General features: G+C 44.5%; 1 protein-coding gene across 2 annotated transcripts in view; it reads right to left on the bottom strand.

Annotated features, from left to right (window-relative positions):
• NLGN1 (neuroligin 1) overlaps positions 1–20,196 on the bottom strand; it is an 809,004-nt gene extending 788,808 nt beyond the window's left edge. Inside the window, exon 1 of one of the 2 annotated variants that reach the window (XM_072808113.1) lies at positions 20,011–20,196. The gene's annotated coding sequence lies outside the window, so the exon portion shown is untranslated. The other variant, XM_072808112.1, reaches the window with a different exon arrangement.
• Positions 20,197–21,356: the final 1,160 nt, after the last annotated feature.

The following is a 21,356-nucleotide window of genomic DNA, read 5'->3' as shown; positions in this document are numbered from 1 at the left end:
TCCAGAGCTCTTTATGAATCTATGTCATGTCCTTGCACTGTCTGGAAAAGGTGGGATTTTGCTACAGCTACAGCTCTAGCTATTGCTCTATTTACGTTAGCTTTGGGAAAGAACTGCAGAGGCTAGGAATTGGGGGTGGTCAACACAGATCAGGGTAAAAAGTAAAGTTTGCATTCATTACGCTTCTAAGTATTCATCTGCAATCCTGCCCAATCATGAGCAACCGTAAGAAAAAAAAAAAAACCTGACAATTATTCAAAATATCTAAATATTACCCACAACAGTCCTTGAAAGAGAATTATCTGTGCTAATAATAAAGAAAAAAAGAGAAAGGATGGGGAAAACGTGGACAGGGCTAAGTTAGGATAGAAAACAAGGTAAAAAGTAAAAAGCAGCAGAGAGTAGAAAGAGAGACAGAAAAAAGAAACACCTCTTGCCCTTCTCTTCTATAAACCATCTGTGAACCCGTGGATTTCGTTGCCTCATGGCTTTAGTAAACATGGTTGGGGCCGCAGCATGGGAAAGAGGCCTACTCCAAAAGTTCTTCACTGGGGTCAGACTTCATTCACCCTCCTGAGGACCATGTGACACAACAGATGTGTGCTAAAGGATGCAGCAAGCCACCAAACAAAACAGATAGATAATAGATAGATCCCAATAATGCAATGCTAAATTCTGGGTCACCAAATCACCCGAGTGAAAAAAAAAAATTAATGTACTTCCAGTACATTGTTAGCTGTAAAATATACAGATTTCAGTCCTTTGCTACTTCAAACTACATACTTAGATAAATTGATGTGAATGTGATATAGAAATAGAGTGCTTGGACCTCGGGATCCCTTTCTGTGAAGCTCATGGGTTTATTATTTCCAAGCGGAGTCGACCACAATAATCACAGCTAGTTAATACTTATTTTATTTATGTCTCCTTAGGCATCAGGCTCTGTTCTGAGCACTTTATGTACATTCTCCTTTATTCTTCATTACTGTGCTATCTACCCAAAGGAAGAGCTCCCCTTATCTTCCTTTATAAATGAGGAAATCGAGGCATAGACAGACTAGATAATTTGACTGTAAAGTTAGGATTCCTAGATAGGCCCCTGTTACTAAAAGACACATGCCCTGATTCCCTCCACTGCCCGACTCCTCTATAGGATGGTGCCTTCTGCTCTGTAATATTCAACAGTATCCTCTACTCATATAGAGCTTAATAGTATATAAAATGCCTTTTCAGACTCTGATTTTGACTCATTCGATCCTTACAACTATGCTATAAAACAGGCAAGGCTATGTTGTCTTTCCCATTTTATAGGTAAAAAAGGATTAAGACTCAGCCTGGTTAAGCAGCTTCCACCAATCATCAACACATGGCGCACAAGTTAGAACTTATATGTACATGATCCAACTTTAAGTCCTAAGCTCTAACCACTAAATCAAGCTCTTTCCATCCTTCTTCCAGAAACAAGCAAGATTCGTCTTCATACTGCTAAATTACTGGTTGAGGACTAAAAATAAATAAATAAGTAAGCATCAGGAAAGAGATATAATGCCTGCCAATGGCCTTAAATAATCAGCCCTCCCACCCCTGCCATCTAATTAGATTTAAATAGCAATCCCTATATTATAGGGAGCTATAAATTTGCCTATTTTGCAGTTGACAAAGGATGTTTCACTGAAAGCACTGCTCGAAGGTCCAGAATTTAACCATATACCATTGAGTTACTATAATTATTTGGAGGAATGTTAAATCTAAGTTTTCGAAATCACCCTTTAATCACAATTAGCTTGAAAACAAATGCGGTTCTCGTTCCGAATGTTCTCACTTTGTTTGACAAACATTTGAGTCAAAGACCAAGGAGAAGTTTTGCTCACTTTGCAGTTTCCTCCATCAGTGCCCCTGGTCTTCTTCTGCACCTTATTTGAGCCCTTATTTCAGTTTATTTTTTAGGGGTTCTAAGTGGATCTCTTTGATAGGGTTTTTCATATGTGGGTCTTAGGGCGTCTCCACTGCCCTGTCCTAGAATCCGCTTCCATATCAGACTGTTGCTCATTGTTTATCTTTTTAGGTCCTACCCCTTCGGCCTTCTCAACACCACTTGCTCCACTTTTTGTGGTCCAGCTCCAACAAATCCGACTTCAACGTGAGACGTTGCTCCCTAAATCTTCCTTCTTTGCCTCCCCCCTAAAGACATAAATGTTCGGGTCTTTTTCCCCTCCAGGGTTTTACTCTTAATCACAAGAGAAAAATAATAGAGGGGAAGACAGAACTAATTATGTTACACAATACACAATGCTTCTTCTAATTTCTTATCTAAAGCTCCTGATTTCCTTTGAGGTGGCAAGCTAAGCCTCCATGTGCCCTCTGCTAAACAAAGGATGGTGGTAATTCTGGGAAGATTACAAAGAAAGGACCACGGATCCCTTAAGTTCATTGGTACCCTCGCTGCCTGGGGATGGCTCCTTCTCTGGTCTAACTCAAGGGGAGCCACTGAATCATTCCAGGGCAGGACTGGATCTTCTACGCACCCTGTCCCCCGCCCTTGCCTGGCTTCTTAGGGACTACCAAGCAGACTACTGCTACAAACTGAATGTTTGTGGGTCCCTCACCCCAATTCATATGTTGAAACCTGATCCCCAGTGTGATGATATCTGGAGGCGAAAACATCAGGAGGTGATTAAGTGAGGAGGATGGAGCCTTCATGAATGAAATTAGTGCCTTTATAAGATGCCCAGGGAGGTCTCCTCCCCTTCCTGCCATGCGAGGACACAGCAAGGAGATGGCTATGAGCCACGAAGTAGGATGTCCCCAGACACTGAATCTCCTGGAAAACTTGATTTGGGGCTTACAGCCTCCAGAAGTATGAGGGGGAAAATGGTGTTTCAGTTGCCCGCCGATGGGATTTTTGTTATAGCAGCCCAAATGGACTAAGACAAGTAGGATACGTTGTCTCCTTTGTCACACTTCAATCAATGTTCAGGCAGTCTCCCGGGTCTCAAGCCAGTGATACGGCTACCATGTTGCTGCCAGGCAGAGCTTGCAGACAGCAGTGTGAGAATGACCATCTCGGGTCCTACATGCCTCTCTCCTCTCTGGGCTTCCTGTTCAAATAGGTCACATCTCATTGCAAACGCAGTATGGAAATACCACTGAGGCACTTTGGGGGCACCCTCTGTGTGCAAAGCTCATGCCTTTGATGGTGGCCTCTGATGGTGGCCTTCCATACCACTACCACTACTGTTTTCTCCTTCATCTTCTTCCCAGGGAGAAGAGGTATTTTTCTCTCTTCTTGCCCATGGGGTGGACAGATCAACTGCTATCTTTAGGGACAGGGCTTCCCAACTGATCTCCTGTCCCTGCACAGCACTTCTCCAGACATCTGGGGACCAAGCGTCCCTGAAGAAGGGCTAATCCATGCTTGCCAGACTCCTGGCAGTTGGCAAACTTTCTATGTCCTTTCCTCCCTAATGGTACCTCTTTCCACACTGAGAAGTACTATTTTAAAAATTTACATAAAGTAGACAGATGCATGGATAGAAGAATAAATAGAAAGGCAGAACAAGAGCAGCCCAGGTGGCTCAGTGGTTTAGCGTCTGCCTTCAGCCCAGGGCGTGATCCTGGAGACCCGGGATTGAGTTCCGCATCAGGCTCCCTGCATGGAGCCTGCTTCTCCCTCTGCCTGTGTCTCTGCCTCTCTCTCTCTCTCTCTCTCTCTCTCTCTCTGTGTGTGTGTCTCATGAATAAATAAAATCTTTTAAAAAAAGAAAAAGAAAAAAGAAAGGCAGATCAAACAACCAAAAGATAAACAAAAATGTGGCTTTGCCTCAGGAGGCCAATGTGGATACCTCAAGTCCATGGGCAGGACACCTGATCAGTCATTCCACATGCCCCCAACTCCCCTCCCCAACCACTTTCCTCACAAATGGCCGAGATACAGGCTCTTCCTAAGGGGAGCAGTCTGGCTGGGTGGCAATGCAGGGAAAGAATGAAAGACTGTTATAAAGAAAGAAAGATAAACACCACCAGAGTCAAGTGCAACTAATCTTCACTCTCATTTTCTCCTTTCCATCTGCAGCACACACCACAAATAATCAAGTGCTTTCTCGAAGAGAAGGACTGTTACACGGACAGGAACCTAAAAAAGCATTCCTTGCCGACATTACGCACTACGGAGTTTATTGTAATCAGGTCAGTGAAGTGCCATTCCGTGAGCCAGTGGAGATCCTTTTACTTTATAGAACATTCTTTCGTGTGATTGTGTATAAGAAGATACACCTGATTCGATCAGAGCTGGAGGGGGCTGAGGAGTAATAAGAATAAAGCCCTTTTGTTTAAAAGAACTATAGCCATCTGCCTTTCCAATGTTTTTATGATTTGAGTTCGAACTTGTTGAGACAAAACAACTGAAGACTTAGAAACCTCCCTTCCAAGAACAGACAGCTGGAATCAATACATTTCCCTGAAATATCCTTTCAGAGTGATAATTAAGAGAGTATCCCCAGGACTGTATGCATTCGGCTGCTCCTGCATGAGAAAGGTCAGGGTGCTAATAAAGACACGTGCCTCTTTTTTCTTTAGGTGGACTGATTTTTCCAAATCAGGGACCCAAAGGGACCCAAAGACAAGCTTACCCGATGTCCCTACAGCAATGCTTCTTCTACTGGGTTACAACAAATACTAGAGCAAATAGGCACGTGCATGCGTGCATGTGTGTGTGTAACAGAGACAGAGAGAGGGGAAAGAGAATGTGTTTCAGTCCTGGCATGTGCATCTCAAGAGTTTTATTCTTCGTCTTTATTTTTGGTAGCATCATTTACATTACAAAAACAGTAAACTGGCATAAGTTTCAAACACACCAACTTGCTAATAGTATTCTCCAAAGGGACAATGGCAGGATCAGAGAAAATGCCTCTTGCTCCAAATACAATTTTACATTTTGAAATATGATTTACTTTCTGGACTGCAGCCAGGCAATTACCATTCACAAATATTTCAAGTGGGAGAAATGAAGTGGTTGCTACTAGTCCCGTAATTTGGAATCGCCGCTAACAGATTTTACATATCATCAACTTCTCTGCCATTCTTTTTTAGAAAATACAATAAAAATCTTAATATTTCTGCATTTCAACCCTTATTGTTAGCTTTGCTGATGCTCGAGACAAACCGTGTAAGTGGCTCCCTCTGGTGCTGCTACTAGTGTTAGTGGTTTTGTTTTGTATTATTCACGATCACAGATGTAAACCAGATTAGCTGGGAAAGGCGCGTAGAAGCCCACAGGGCCTGCATCACCAGAAATGTCTCTTGGGATACAATCCCACTTGGAATAAAATGAGATGAAAGGTGACACCTTTCATGATATAAGAATAGATACACTATCTTCCTTGGCCTTTTTTTCTTCATTTCCTATACACCGAAGGAAACTGTAGAAGATAAAAGAAAAGTCATGTTCACTAAACCCTGGCCAGAGCCCCTAAGAAACTACTTGAATGATGCTCCAAGAAACTACTCAAGTGCTTCTAATGGGCCTCTGAGTCCATCAGTCACCAGCCCAAAGCTCCACTTTAACCCACAGCCCGCATAGCAGTAATTAGAGCAAAAGTGGGGTCGTAAAATTTGCGTTGCAGAAGGCATCCAAAGGCTGCAGAAGAGCATTTTTGAAAGGCGCTGGGGAAGAAGCAGGCAAAAATCTCCTTCCATGGCTGTGATCCATAGTTGTCTCCAGTGCCCCCTCTTGCAGGATCAAGTCCTATCCAAAGACGGCCAGTGCTTGAAAGGTAGGCTCCTAGGTCAGTGGCCACAATTAAAGCCACGGGGATCCTTCTAAGGCCTTCTGCAGGATCTCCCCTGTCGATCTCGTCCTCCTTTCCGCCCAGGAGGCAGCACATCCTCCCTGATAGATTCCTCTAAAACACAGCGTATCCTCTCCCGCCAGCCAGAATGTTAATGCATTATCACTCTGTACACTGAGAAAACAAGTGACCATATGTAGCCTATGCCAGCAGAGCTGTAACTGTGAAGAACAATGGCTCTGAGTCAACAACAGAATTAAACTACTCCCTCTTATGAAGCTCTTCTGAATATTTTAAGTGTTGCCTTGAAAGTGTGGGATTATGTGCAAGCATAAACATTAGCTTAATGCAATTTTTTGGTTCGGAATATGCCAGAGTTTAAAAATCAGAATTGGAATGCAGAAAATAACTTTGGTATAAATTTATTTTTTTTTCATGTGTGATTAAAACATGATTGAAGAGGCATACTTTATGTATAATTAAAGTTGCTTTGTAATTAAGAGATTTAAGCATGTATAGAAAATGATACAGCTTAGTTTGGAGATTTTACAAAGGCGCCTATTAAACACTCACTCCCTAGCAAGCCTATGACTCAAATGTTTTCACATTCTAATGCTGATAGAGTCCTTGAATTTTTTTTTAAAGCTGCCAATTTCACCATTTCTAAATGCTTTATCCTTCCTTCCATGTGTTAATAAAATAAAAACAGTCCCATCTTCCCCGCATTAGCCAAAACAGAAATGTAGAGCATCCTATATATCTTCATTTCGACGGCTTGGGGGTGGGAGGAGAAAAACAAGGATCCTCAGGATCTTTGAGACAAGGTTTGCCTTATTTTTGCCTTCTTCACTGTGCCCAGCAACACATGGCATATCAAAAGTGTGGGATAAACTGTTATTATTGAGTGAGCAGAGAACGTGTTTGTGTACACGTGTGGAGGGTTATCATGGTAACAAGAATTCTCTGAGACATTTTTTTATGTGCCAAGCCAAGGTATTAAATACATCATTTCATTTAATCCCACAAAGCCCTACAAGGTTGACATCATCAACCCATGAAAAAAAAAAAAACGTGAAGGTTACACGGAATCACACATGTTAATACTATCTTAGCAACAGGATCACCTTGTGGGCTAAAGCGTGAGAGGCAGAAAAGTTTGCCCCATTCTTGTTTATTTTACAGTCCTTTTCTCACAACGCAGCTTCTCAATCCCCCACCTTCTCCAGGGATTGCCTCTTGTCCTCCCTGTGGGACGCTAAAGCATCCTTCTGGTAAGCAATTGGCATGAACCAAGGCTTCATCTCATTGGCAATGGTCCTGCTTTTAAACTAATATTCCTGGCCTTCTCCATCAATACATTTCTATTTTACACTTCATTTATGTTAGCTGAGCATCACATGCGGAAGGAAAAAATTCAGACAAACATACTCACACAAATAAATATAAAATATATATTATATATGCAAACATATTATGTATATATACATATATATAATGGTTTTGCAAGCTTGAATATTGCTTTAGACTTAAAGGATATTGCAAACTTAAAGATGCCCTTTATACTGTCTGTATCTCCCTAACAGACTACCCCAGTCCAGGGATTGGGCCTTCTTTCTGCCCTATAGTAGCATCATCTCACTCCCTTTTTCTTTTCAGGCATGCATGGTAAAGAAAAGGCCCCATAAGAGGTGGTCCTGGGAGGTCTCATGGTTCTTTGGAGTTTTAGAGAAGACAGGTGGGGGAACGACATTCTCCACTGAATACTAGGACAACACCCAGTGTATTTCTGACCAGCAGAGTCAAAATGCACTGAATTCACGAGACATTGTGACCATGTTTATGGAGTTCTATAGAAAACATGCACATGGTCTTCTAACTGAGTCACTGTCTGCTCTCCAGGTGCTGGTTATTCTAGGCACTGATTCCCAAAATGAGCTGCTGTTTTTTTTTCACAAAAGGTGGCTCCAAGGAGAGTTGGGAGGGACGTATTGATTTCATGTTCAATTTAGTAGAAACAGAGGAATATGTCTCACTTGAAATTTCAATTCTTAGGCCATAGAAATGTTATAATTTTTAAAGTAATGATGAGGGTGGTCACTGGGTGTTAAATGACAAGTTAGCACCAGCAAGAGCCTCTCTCTCTTAAGCAAATGGGACATTTTGATTATAAATGTCCTGTAATCAGCGCTTCTGAAAAGACTGATCAGAGCACAATAGTGGAAGGGAAAGAAGGTGTTTTGGGCAGCAGAGTGTTTCCAGTATATTTTGGGCAGAGGCCACCCAGATAAGAAAACAGTACCTGGAACCCTGGGTGGTGCAGCGGTTTAGCGCCTGCCTTTAGCCCAGGGCGCAATCCTGGAGACCCGGGATCGAATCCCACATCGGGCTCCCAGTGCATGGAGCCTGCTTCTCCCTCTGCCTGTGTCTCTGCCTCTCTCTCTCTCTCTCTCTCTCTCTGTGACTATCATAAATAAATTTTAAAAATTAAAAAAAAAAAAAAAAGAAAACAGTACCTGGGCAGACTATGAAAAGAAGAATCTCCTTGCTTACTGACAATCAATCAGTGATCTCAAACTGATTTCGTATTAATCAGTTATATTAATAGGCACATACTCAGAAAGTTATATTTTCCATTTCAAATAATTTGTTCTCTGGTAAAATGAGTTTCTTCTGATATGAGTGACGTGAACAGTGTTCCTAACAAACTGCTTATCTCGAGGTAAATATATAATTGACACTTGTGATTTGCAGAAGTCCTAAACCAAACTACTAAACACAGAATCCGATGTATCTTTTCAATAAGCACCTCTCTTTTCTACAATAGTACTTCCTAATGTGGGTTGTCTCATTTACTTATTTATTTTACTTTTGAAAAAGTCTTAAGTGATCAATTACCTCTGCTACATGTCATATTCCTAATTTTTATTGCTTTTCTTTAAGTAATGCTTTGCTCTCTTTTCTCCATTTGTTCACACCCCAATCTCTTATTTTTACCAAATCTTTCTAAAAATAAAACACCCTTCTTTATGACTTCTGTCAATTATCTCCCTGTATTTCTAAACTAATAATTCTATAATCACATATATGTGTGATGCTGATATACGCATTACTGTCCTGTATGTAAAACTGATGCATGAAAGTATTACATGACGATTGGGATGTTTTGGTCCAAGTTCAGTCACTGTAATAAACTCAGCAAGGCATTTCTTATCTTGGCCTACTTTGTCACTTGCAAACTGAAGAAGCTGGCCTAAAATTGACTAAAAAAACCATGTTGGTCCTTTCAGCTTCTCACATGGAAACATTACTGGATATTTATTTTAAAATTTTTTAAAAAAGGAATTATTCCTTTTTACAATATGTTTTACATATTCTCTAGGGTCAAAATTATGCTTTTCCCCTTCGGTCATAAAATACTGATTTCAATGTGACTATAATCTCAACACTCTATTTAATGGTCTAAGATTATAAACCATTAAACCATATTCTCCATCTTAAATACTAGTATCATGGTTATTTTTCTCTTCTTGATTTTAAAGACTTATTTATTTTTTTTAGAGAAAGAGAGAACAGGGGAAGGGGCAGAGGGAGAGAGAGAGAGAATCTCAACCAGACTCCCCACTGAGCAGGGAGTCAGAGGCAGGGCTGGATCTCAAGACCCTGAGATGACCACCTGAGCTGAAATCACGAGTTGGATGCTCAACCCACTGAGCCACCCAGGTGCCCCTGGATATTTTTCTAGTAGACAAAGTGGCCTAGATAGAGGATTAAAAAAGTCTAATTAATCAAATTCAACAAAAATCCACTTACTTTCAGCTATATTATGTATTCTATACTTTAATTGTATTAAACAGGAGCTTTGAGAATATCTAGCAAAAAAAAAAAAAAAGAGTTGTCTTCATGCTCTAGAAATCAACTCACTTTTATGGCAAAATAGGTAGGCGAGAGGCAACAGTGTTTTCTTTGTGGTGACTATACTGCAATGAGAGAAAGGAGAGTGGCATACCTCTGGAGAGCTTGTTATTCATCAGAAAGTAAGTACCCAGCTTTCTGGCCACTTAAGAGCAGTGGCAATTTTCAAATACAATACAGAGAAGAAACACTGTTGTCTGTGGAACTGCACAGTAAGAACTGTCAAGATAGATCCACAAATAGTAGCATCTGACTGATCCAACCCAAGACTCCTCTTCCTTTTATTCATATTTTTTAATCGGTGGTATGTGGTTGAGTAATGATAAAACAAAAAGAAAAAGGAAACTTCATTTTTACCTGCCAATTTTCTCTTGCTTTTTACTGATGACTTTCTTTTTAAGCAGAACATTTATATATAGTGATAGTTAATTCCTTGTGTAAGTTTTCTTTGTTCTTGATGGAAAATGCATTTTCTCCTTGCCTCTTCCCACTTTTGCGTGCTTTATTTGGCTCTGATTTATTCAGTAATCTTTTTCTTCCAGTATATTTGAGGAGAAGGGTCCTAAATCCTAACTGCTCTGTTGACCCTTCTGCGTTGCTCACAGTTGTTTTAGAGAGCAAATAAGATACGTGTGTGCAAACCTCCCCAAACTGTAAAATCTTAAAGCCATACAATAAACCTTAAAGCTATACAGTATCTATGATATATATTAAACTGACTAGTTTAAAGTGACACCTCTCTATCATTACATGTTTATAAAACAGCTTAAATACATATTAGTATTATGGACATTCCTTATTAACAATTATCTTTACCCTAAACAGGTCCGAGAGCCAAAAGACACATTTAATTTCAGTTAGTCTAACTATACATTTTAAACATGGAAACTGAGGCCCAGGGAGAGTAAATGAATTGTAAAAGTGAAAGTTACTAGAAGAGTCTGCTCTATAAAACATAGGTCTCTTATTCCTAGTCTTATGCTTTTTCATGTTACTATCATCTATTTAGAAGACTAGCTATACTTTATATATTACAAACTAGGAAGGGAGGTGGAGAATACGAAGGGATAGAATTAGACTCTAATCATTCTGTCTAAGAATTATGTAGCAATCTCTCACGTCCAAATGCTTAACGATTAATTAAATAGTTGGTTAATTAATAATCATTACTGCATTAGCTCGCTTAAAAAACGAGGACACGTGTATCATTAAAATTGCCACATTTCATTGATTCTGACACTTTTTTTGACCTTTAACATCTTTGAAATCAGGATGTACTTTATAATTCCTATAGCCAAGCAAGCAGCAGTGGAGGCATAGCTGCCATTAACTTTGTACGTAAAACTTGGTTGTGTTCCTCTTGCCATAACCAGACAACCACTGCTCTTGACACTTCTAGACAATTTAAGAGAGAAATATGAGATTGTCATCTGAAAATTTTCAGTCGCCACCTTCTGTAATAACAAAACACCAGCATTAAACCTTTCAGAAGGTATCAGCTGCTTGGAATAAAATGCTGAAGACGATCATGGAGCACTCTTAAGAAATGGCATATCACCAACACATAGAGACTATTGTCAGAAAAAATATGAATATTGATGGCTCTGAGTCAGAAAAAAAATGATTCAGAAGAGAATCTAAATAGAACAAAGGTTTCTTTTTGCATTCTTAAACCAACATATTTACTAATATTATACTTTTTATATGTGTACAAGATTGATATAGAATAAAAAGATACATCTTTTAAGTCTAGGTTGTTTGTTACAAAAGCATAAAATAAAAATTTTAAATGGTAGGAAAGAAACATCTAATGATTCAATCGAGGTGTTTCTTCTTTCAAAGGTGTACATAAAATCAGGATATGTCCTGTAACCAGGTGTTTCTTAGTTTTGATGAGACACAGTGTATCCGATATATAATTAACCATTTCATACTCTGAGAAAAGTTTTAGGAAATTGCAATATCTAGGGTCAATGCTGTGAACTAAAATGATTTCACAGTGGATGTCGAAGTATGAGATACTGCCCAGGTCTAGAGGAGAGAAGGTCAGAGAGACACCTACTTAGAAAACATGCTCTCCCAGGGGTCTTCACTTGATTCAAGAGTGCCCAAAAAAGGTGGATCTATTTAAAACCAAACTTCACTATGCTCTCACTTTCAAACATACTTTCTATTAAAACAAAAAGAAGCAGCATCGGTTTCTGAGCCTAAACACAGATGGAGGTACTAACTATCATTTTACGCTTGATTCAAATATTAGTTCCCCTGGAGGTGAGCAGCCCGGGGTCAGAGGGGTTTGCTGTGGCACAAATGGCTTCAGGCGTGGAGCTCAGAAATGGAGCACTGGCAACAGAAAGAGGAGACATTGAAAATGCACTCTAAAAAGCTGGCGGTTAACCAAGAAGATAGCCTGGGCCCATCTCGACATTTGCTTTGAAATAAAGCGGAGAGATCAAATCCATTCTTTTCTAGCTCATGGTTCTTTTACGTGGTGGCTTCGGTGTTAAAGTTTATATTTGCCCATTTACACTGGTGAGAAAGTTATTGGATAGTAATGAGATTACAGAAATTCTTGGGCTATGGAGGGGGAGGGTGAAAAACAACTTCGATCTGATCGCAGAGCAAAATACGTATAATGAGTTCAGTTTATTGATACTTTCTCTGCCTTCCCTGCCTTAGTTTACCATCAATCTGTGAACTACAATGTTTTTCTCTATCAAAATGATTCAAACACCGCTGATATCCCCTTTTCATGAAATCCTACTGCACATGTTAATGGGAGCAAGACTCAGCAGTTCATTGCACTCAATATTGCCTAATTTTTTAACATAGATTCATTCATTAAGGCATAAGACATTTATCTAGTGATGTATGATAGCATGTTTGCACATGCATACCTACAAATACATGTACATTCTCCCTCCTTCCAAATATAATTTGAAGCACAAATTATCTATGATAAAAAGCCCCAATACAATAAAATCTTAGAGCAAAGTTTAAGTTAAAAACACAGATTCAAATAATGAGCCAGGGTAAAAGGAGATGGTTAAGAACCCCTGTTCAATTGAACACAAAATTGGCTCTGTGCTTCCATGAAGTCAGACAAAAGATCGAAAATAAAGCTTTCCTTGTTTAAAAAAAAAAAAAAAAGACTCACAATGTTCAATGAGAGAGACACTCACTGGCATGTGAACCGAAAACCCTCCCCTAGGCCTTCCAAGGAAACAGTTATCAAAAGCAGCGAGGTCATTTTAATCTGGGCATAACTGACATCAAGTCCTTCTTCGTGAGAGTAATTGGCAAAAGGGTTCAGCCATTTTTCACATTATTCATGAATTATGATGATAAGATCATGTGACAAACACAATCTACTTAAAACAGAAACAGTTTAACTGTGGTTATTTTGTACAATATAGGTGTAAGTTGAAAAGGTAGGGTTTTGGATTTAGCATAATATAGTACTTGAAATTTAGTATAATTTAGTGTCTGTAATTCTTCTATCCAGGTCCCATTCCTACATTTTCTGAATCTCCAGGCAGTAATTTTTTTTTTTAAATCTCTGGAACTTCATGAGAGGAATCATTCTATATCAGAAACATGCAGCTGACACGTATTCAGTTTATGTCCATGGATTCAAAGACTATGTAATGCGTGTGTGTGTTTTCTAAGATAAGTCTTCCATATTATAAGAAATGTAAGGAAGATAGAGCATGATGTTTACAAAACACCCTATTAGGTACCCTGGGTTACAGCCATTGCCTCCTTCCTCCCAGTTAACAAAAGCTCTGATTTTAAGTATGGCCTTGCCATATCCACAGGGAAAGGAGACCTCTCCTCCAGCCCTAGGGGAACGACCATGCTTGATCAAAATCCATCAGTCAATGCATCACCTCTTTGCCACTGATTCATTTAGGAGTGGGATGTGTCATAGCTTTTGTCAATTAGGCATAAAGGGAAGTCTACTGAAACCTTCCAGAAAAATTTCTCCTTCTCATTTCCATAGAAGAAGACTGCTACTCTTTGCCTTGACTGGGGCTGTTTGGCTCTCTAGTAGCCATACTATTGATCTTCTCTCCAAGATGAGAGCCAAGAGAACAAGGGCAAGTTTGTCCTAGAGCCCTGACATCTATCTCTGAACTGCTGAGTTAGCTGACCCTGGACCTGCAATACCTCCAGAATCCGCGTTTTATGAGATAATAAGTCTTTACTCCTAAAGTCTTTCATTGGGTCTTCTGTTAACTTGAAGGCAAAAGTTTCTTAATCGACACCATATTTTATATTTCTATATTCTACACAAATCTGAGCAAATATGGGCATTAAATAGATTCATAGAGAATGAGTGACAAGGGTAAAAAGCAGGGAAAAAAACAATCAATCAGACAAGATTACTGGCCATCGCAGCAACGTTGATAGGTCTTTGGAAGGTAGACCTCTTCTCTATAATGATGCCCAACGGTACGCCTTTACCACAGCGAGGTAAATAATTGAGTAATCTAATTTTTAAAAATATGTATTTACTTTAGAGAGAGTACTCACACAGATGTGAACCGGGGAGGGGCCAAGGGAGAGGGAGAGAATCCCATACGCGCTGCTGAGCACGGAGCCCACTGTGGGGCGAGGCTGGACCCGACCCTGAGATCACCTCCTGCGCCAAAATCAGGAGTCAGATGCTTAACGGACTGAGCCACCCAGGCGTCCTTTGAGCAATCTAATGTAGTTGTTATGGCCTGTGTTACCATAGGTCTACAAGAAATTATCTTACCTGATGCCATTACTAGCACGTGCAAGCATTAGAAGGGAGTGTTGAAACCACACTCACATTTTTGTCTTCTTTGACGACACATCTCACTATCGACCACTACCTAATTTATAAATACGAATAGCAACCTTTATTGCTTTCTTCAGTAGATTGAAGGAGATGGGGTGCTGTCTGTCTGTCTCTCTCACACTCACACACACACACACACACACACACACACAAACGTTAGGAAGAGCAAGATGCCCCCATCCTGCCCAGCTATTTCCCAACGAAAATATCACCCAGAAGGATCCAAATCATTTTGTTAATATTTATAGCACGTGAAAAATTATATCTACCCTCTTTTATGACTGTTTGCTTTCCTTTTTTTTTTTTCTTGTTCTCCTTTCTAAAGTATTTAGGTGAATTTCACATATTATTTTATCCTGCTGTAATGGTAAACACTTGTAGTTTCCAACTGCACATCCACTTCCCCTTCTCTTATCAGATTCTGATTTTCTTCCAGGTACTGGTATGCCAGTAATAAAATACTAAGATAAAATACTTAAAAATAAAAATATGTATTTCCCAACCTTTCATGTACCTGGAAGTAGCCATTTCACACAGTTCTGGCAGTGATAGGAGAATGGAAGTCTCTAGAAAGAATGTCCACATAACAAAAAAAGAAAATGCTCAAGGAGAAGGCTTGTTTGGCCCTTTCTTCTCCTCTCTCTCTCTCTCTCTCCCCCCTTTCTTTCTTTCTTTCTTTCTTTCTTTCTTTCTTTCTTTCTTTCTTCTTTCTTTCTTCTCTTTCTTTCACCTCTTTCAAGAATCACATAAAGAGTCTTCTACAATTTATCAAGCAAAAACCAAAAAGATCCTCACCACCACTGCAACACAAAGAAACAAAGGAAATGGGAAACAGGGAATTGTCCCGTTCTGACTTTGGGCAATTGTTGCCAGTTGAGGCAGATTTTACCTCTGAGGGCATTTGGTGATGTCTGAAATAGTCTCAGTTGTCATAACTGGATGGGTAGGGTGTGCTACTGGTACCTAATGAGTAGAAGCCAGAAACATTACTAAAACATCCTAAAATGAAGCAGATAATCCCTGTCCCCCAATAAAGACAAAGGCTTATCTGGCCCAAATGACTATAGTGCCAGCTGAAAAATCCTAACCTAGAGCAGTCTTGTCATGTTTCTTGGGCCTAGAAAGCAGCCACAGAAGCAAGAAGCACAGCAGCGATCCTAAGACCATAAGGAGAAGAGCACCAAGGTGAAGAAAGAAGTCTTATTCTTTGACTAAATGTTTATTTAAGCAACTGTCTCTTCCTGAGTTTTTATTGTGTGAGATAAATAAACCCTTATTTGCTTAAACCACGGGTAACCAGGTTTTCTGTTGCCTCAGAGCCAAACTGTATTTCTAAATAATACATTTGTCATTCACTTATGGTCCACTTTATGTTCAGACATGGGGTTAAACATTTTGAATAAACTGATAAATCAGGTACAGTTTGGTGTTTTTGTTTTGTTTTGTTTTGTTTTGTTTTTTTACCTCTGGGAACTTACTATCCACTGAGGAAGCCAAGCATCAGGCCAAGCAAAGGTGGGCTGCTCCTGGTGTAAACAACACATTGTGGGAGCTCAGAGTAAGGATTCAGGAATGAAGCAGGATGGGGCAGGAAAGAACACTCTAAGGAAATAAAATGTTCTATCCTACAATGGGGGGGGGGGGGGGTGGCAGGGATGGGTGGAAGCCATCCTTGAAGAAACATTAGTATAAATGGAGTTCAGAAGATAAAATGTCCTGTACTATTGAGGAAAATAACAAGTAAGAGCCTCGTGAATGAAATAAAGAGTAAGTTGGGGAGGAGTTCTAGGTGGAAAGTATTTTAATCTAAAAAGTAAAGTTGGGGAGTAAATTGTACAAAGAATAGCAAACCATCTGCATTCGAGACACTAACATTCAAGCTATAAGGAACCATTTGGCTACTGTTAACAAGAGATTGGCAAGACCAGACCTGCGTTTTAGGAAACAAAATAAGTGTGGTGAACTGGACTTGGAGGATTCCATCTACAAATAATTAAAATATGACTGAGGAATCATATCTTCCTGTTTACAATCTAGTAAGATGGAAAGAGACCCCAAACCTCACTTCAAAACACTTTAAAATGTGACAAAAGCGTAGTGTTGAGCTGTTGCGGCCTCACATCTCACTGTTAATGCCAATTGTGTTTTGCTTACAGAAACCACAAATTGGTTTCCGTTAGGTAATTCATAAAATAATTCCTTTGTTTAAAGAATTTAAGAAAGGATTCTAGAAATAAACGATTACAGTGCTTTGCTATAAATGTTCAAAATTATTTGTTTCAATAGGTGGAAACCCAGAGAGGCATCTGTCAATCACGCCTAAATCTGTATCAGTCCTACCCCACGCGCAAAGCTGTCAATAACTTGTATGGAAAGGAACTGTTTTCACTCAGAGAGAGCTTAGATTTATATCCGTAGTCTGTAGTCACAGCTATTTAATCATGCTGTAAAAAAAAAAAAAAAAAAATCCTAACTAAATTAAGGAACTTTGAAGGAAGATGTGGATCCTGTCCCTGGATCACCGTGCAGAAATAATAAAAGTGGGGGAAAAAATGAAACGTTCAGAGTTGGAAGAGACTCCAGAAAGTCAGGGAAGTCACCGGCCCTGCCAAAGGGTCCTGGAGGCTTCCAGCACCGCCCCCCCCAGCATCTGGTGGGGAGCCCTCTGCCTACCTGCTGCGAGGATACATTCCAATTTCCAAGCAACTCAAACGTACACATTTATGCCCTACGGAACCAGAAGTGAGAATTTTCACAAATGAAGCCCCCCACGGGGATGCAGGGAAGACTGCCAGAAAGGACTCTGGGGGTGAACGGAGGGCACGCGTGGAAGGAAGGGGAGCTCCAGAAGGCTGTCTTTACCCCACACTGCAGAACCCTGGCAGAGTCTGCCAGAAGACCGGCTCCCTCAATTCCTGCTTCTGTTAGGAGGATTGCAAAGACTAACCGTAGGAGAGCAGGCTTCCAGAAAACACTTACTTATTTTAATCAGACCCTGTAATCAGAAGGCCTGGCTGATGATTAACTTCCACTTCCTCCGACCCTCGCTCCATCCCCCAGCAGCGCAGGTAGCAGGCCGGCAGCTCCTTCTCGGCCGAGGGCGACGGCAAACTTCATGTTTTTGCACTTAACGTTTACTGTTTTAAATATTTGCCCGGCCCTTCGCTTCTGAGCTCCTTTAGAGAGCTGCTCTTCCGCTGGGCTGCAACGGCTGACGGAATGAAATGCCGCCGAGACCTTTTTTTTTTTTTTTTTTTTTTTACAGCTTTCACCCTGACACACAGGTACCCACACACCTTTCCTTAGGGATATTTCCCTACCCACGATCCTACTTCTAATCAAGCACGACCCATGCATGGGTGAGGGCTGGATGCATCGTGTCATTTTTCAGATGCAGCCTGAGAATTCCCTTAAGCAACCCATCACCCACTGGAGTGCCAGCATTTAAAAAAAAAAAGGAAAAAGGAAAATGAGACTAGAAGTACCTAGGAAAATGCAGAGTGACAGACACAAGGCTGAGTTAGCTGCGCGGATCCCTGTTCCCTAAATCCTGCGCGGACCTCTCTCCCTCCCTGGTCCTGCAAACGGAAAAAAGCAGCGGGGTGGCGGCGGCGGGCGGCGGGCGGCGGGCGGCGGCCACCTGGAAGGGCCCCGGGATGCGCGGTCCCCGCGCTTCTCGCACTCCTGGGCTCCCCGCAGGTGGGCTGCTTTTTTTTTTTTTTTTTTTTTTTTTTTTTTTTGCTTTTTTTGCTTTTCTTCTCCACGTCTACTCACAAAGCCTGGAGCTGGACGGCCTGGAGCCCCGGGGGACGCCTGCACCGTGCGGCCGGGCGCCCGTCCCCGGGGCTTCCTCGCGCGCCCCCCACCGCCCCCGGGGCTCCGCGCTGGGCTGGGGCGCGGGGGACCCGGCTCGACCCGAGCGCAGACCCGGGAGCCGCGCGGGGCGCCGCGCGGGGCGCAGCAACTTTCTCACCCGGTGGAACTAGGAGGCGGGAGGAGCCCCCCTCGCCCCCCGCCCCCCGCGGGCCAGCCGGGGACCCCGGGCAGCCTCCCCCCTGCGCGGCGCCCTGCTCCTGGCACCGCGTGGTGCCCCTCGGCCCCCCTCGCCCCGCGCGCAGCACCCCCTGCACCTGCGCGCCGGCCGGGCCTCGGGATGGAGGGCTCACGGCGCCGCGGGCAGGTGCGGGCAGGTGGGGGCAGGTGGGGGCAGGTGGGGGCAGGGGACGGGGGGGGCACGACGCGTCTGCTCCGACAGCGCCGGGGGAGCAGAGTGCAGCGGAGCAGGGACCCCCACCCGCGGCGCGGAGCGCGGAGGCCCCGGGGATGGGGGCGAGCCTCCAGCCCCCCCAAAGGTCGACTGCGAGGACGCGCCCCCGGCTCCGCGCACCCCGCCCCCCCCCGCACCGGGCCGGCGACCCTCCGGGGAACGGGAATCCGCTCAGCGCGGGGCCGGCCGCCGGTTCTCCTCCGCGGGGGGCTCTCCTGGGGTGTTGGGGCGTTTTGAAAGGAAAACCAGCGTCGGGGAGGCTCCAGGACACCCCCACCCGGCCCCGTAAGGCTAATGAAACCACCCGGTTTATTAAAGTTCGTCATTTTTATTAATTATTGTCATTACCATCGCTTTTGTGTTGGCCGGAGGACGGAGGCGACGGCGTCGGCCCCGGGAGCCGCCCGCAGCAGCTCTCCAGGGCGCACTATTTGTCCAGGAGGCAGAATGGGTTTCCTAGGACGGCTGGCGGGGGGCCGGGAAACTCGGCTACTGGGCCGGGGTGGGGTGCGCGGGGTGCGCGGGGTGCGGGGGAGGGGGCAAAGCGTTCGAGCTCGGGCAGACCGTTAAACCTCCAGCCCCCCCACCCACCCCCGTCGGCACGGGAAGGGGGCTCAGCGCGCGGCGGAGCAGCAGGGCAGGGCCGCGGGGCTGGGGAGGGGGCGGGAGGCGGCGGCGGGACGCTCCGGGGACCCCGGGTCGCGGCGGGCGCGGGGGTCGGCGGACGCACGAGGCTCCCTTACCTTTCTCTCTAAGCCCCGTTTGCACCTGCTCTGCAACCATAAATACTTCGTGATGCTTAGTGTGCAGCCAAGCGATGGCCGAATGTTAAGCGATCCTTCGCGCTCCCTCCCCTTTTGAAAAAACCGGCTCAAAAGAATGTTAATAGTGTCCTCGTTATCCATCGGCTCCGACACATGCCGCCCGGTCGGCAGGAGAGGCGAGGACCCGGCGCTGGGACGCGCATCTGGGTATTTACATCTTACGCGGCCGGAACACACACACATATACACGTTCTCTGCATCGAAATCCAAAAAAGAGGAGCCCCGCGGATGCCTCCGGGGAGGGAGGGGACGCGGAGGGGAAAAACTTGGCGAGCCCAGTACATCCAAAGATCTCTTATCAGGAGCCACCTGCTTCGATGCGCAGAATTCCCGAGGAGATTTAGAGGGAGAAGGGGGAAAAAAAAATTTTAATGAAATACCCAAAACACACACTTGGAACTGGAAGACGCCTAAGACGCGTGGAAATGGAGAGGATGAGACGATCTCCCGAGGGTGCAGATCCGCCCGCTAAGTGAGCAGTCGCCTCCAAAGATCACGGGCGGGGAGGTGGCTGCAGCTCGGCCCTGCTCCGGTCCCCGCCGCCGCCGCCGCTGCTACCTGTAGACACGCGCACACACGCGCACACACGCGCGCACACACAGCGCAGCCCGCCCTCCTCCCCCCGCCCCCGCCCCCGCCCCCCGCTCGGCGCTGCTGGGTGCAGGAGTCGGAGCCAGGCTACACCCGCGTCCCGGACCCCGTCCCGCCGCCACCCCTCCTCCCCCGGGTCGGGGCGCAGCATCCCCCGTCCCCGCCCTGCGCGCCACCCCCCCTCCCCCCGGCGCAGGCCGCGGTCGCAGGGGTGCGGGGTGCGGGCCCTCCTCCCTGCCTCCGCCCGCGGCCGCCGAGCCTCCACCGCCCGCAGCCGCCGAGCCTCCACCGCCCGCGGCCGCCGAGCCTCCACCGCCCGCGGCGCTCAGGGCTGCAGGGGCGGGGGGGGGAGGGCTCCGGGCGTCACGCGTGACGTGCACCGAGCCCCCCGGAGCAGGTGCAAGGGGACCGGTCCGGGCCTCCAGGCCTCGGCGTCGCCACGCTGCCCTCCCGGCGCCGGGGCTCGGCCACTGAGAGCTCACGGTTGGAGGCCGAGCCTCCCAGCGCCTCCTCGGGGTCTGTCCCTCGGCAGGTGTCTGGCCACCAAGTCCCCCTTAGTGTCGGCGTCCGCCAGCCGGCGGCAGAGTGGGCTCCCGAGCCCCGCAAGGTGCGGGCCCGACCGTGGGCACGGGGTCGAGGAAACGCCACTGCTCCGGCCTGTCCCCCCGGCTGCTCCAGCATCTTCGCCCCCGAAAGGGGATTTAAAAAAAAAAAAAAAAAGACTCATCATAGCTAATGAGCGCTGGCTTCTGCGACGGGAGGGACTCCTGCACCACACTGTTCACACTGTTCACACCTACCCACCTCCCGATCCGCTGCCCCCCTCCCCCCCGGGGATTTCTAAATGCCACTGAATTGGGGGCCAGGGCCCTGACAGCCCAAGCATCAGGGGACTCGAGGGCGAGGTGTAATGATACAAACAAGAAATCCACCAGGAGAGAAATCGCTAGGAAAAAATCAGTGACGCTTAGCCTAGAGAACTGGGTTTTTTTCTTATTGCAAAAGCGCTTGCTTCAAGTTCTCAAATCTCCCTGTGTATTATAATCTGTGAAATGTAGGTAAAAGAAAAGGAACTTTAAAATCAACGCTTCCAACGCAGTTGCTCAGAAGTATCACTCACTCGTTAATTAATAACACTAAATAAGAAA

This window comes from Canis lupus, chromosome 31 (assembly GCF_048164855.1).
Source record: "Canis lupus baileyi chromosome 31, mCanLup2.hap1, whole genome shotgun sequence".
Classification (NCBI taxonomy): Eukaryota; Metazoa; Chordata; class Mammalia; order Carnivora; family Canidae; genus Canis; species Canis lupus.
The sequence above is the reverse complement of the archived record's forward strand: the minus strand, read 5'-3'. Positions and strand labels throughout refer to the sequence as shown.